Source organism: Triticum dicoccoides, chromosome 6B (genome assembly GCF_002162155.2).
Source record: "Triticum dicoccoides isolate Atlit2015 ecotype Zavitan chromosome 6B, WEW_v2.0, whole genome shotgun sequence".
NCBI lineage: Eukaryota > Viridiplantae > Streptophyta > Magnoliopsida > Poales > Poaceae > Triticum > Triticum dicoccoides.
This window is the reverse complement of record NC_041391.1, coordinates 376,199,724-376,200,550: the sequence shown is the minus strand read 5'-3', so window position 1 is coordinate 376,200,550 and position 827 is coordinate 376,199,724.

Below are 827 nucleotides of genomic sequence, written 5' to 3'. Positions count from 1 at the left end.
GGCTGGGCCGCCTGCTGGCTGGGCCGGCCAGCTGGCTGGGCTGCACAGGGAGGAGCCCAGGTAAGCTTCTCCCTTTTTAATTATTTCTGTTTTCTAATTTCTGACATTTGTTTTGATTTAAATAAAATATTAAATCATTTATATACCTTATGCCAATTTTTGCAGGAGCTAAATATATTATTCCAGAGCTCCTTTATAATTGGCATAATATTTGGACATATATTAATATATATAAATAATATATTTCCAATGCAAATATTTATGCATTAATTCCAAATGCCCAAAATAAATACCTATGAGCTCTTAAAAATATTGGTTTGATTTTTTATCTCTGTCCAATATTTTCAGAGAGCAACATGAGCATTTTCTTGGACCCTTTTGGAGAAATTTTTATTTGGATCATTTTCAGGAATGATTCTGAGGGTTTCACAATCCCCATTTCAAGTTAAATGGAAATTTTAAACATGATGCACACACTCTGATGCATGACTAGCTAAGGTGTGACAAACTTAGGCGATTACGGGGTCACAGCTAAGCTCCCGAGTGGGAGGATTGCTCTCGACTCGGAATGTTTTTAACTTAGGCGATTACGGGTTCTTAGCTAAGCCCCCGAGTGGGAGGATTGCTCTCCACTCGGAATGTTTTTAACTTAGGCGATTACGGGGTCGCAGCTAAGCCCCCGAGTGGGAGGATTGCTCTCCACTCGGAATGTTTTTAACTTAGGCGATTACGGGGTCGCGGCTAAGCCCCCGAGTGGGAGGATTGCTCTCCACTCGGAATGTTTTTAACTTACACGATTACGGGGCGCAGCTAAGCCCCCCGAGTGG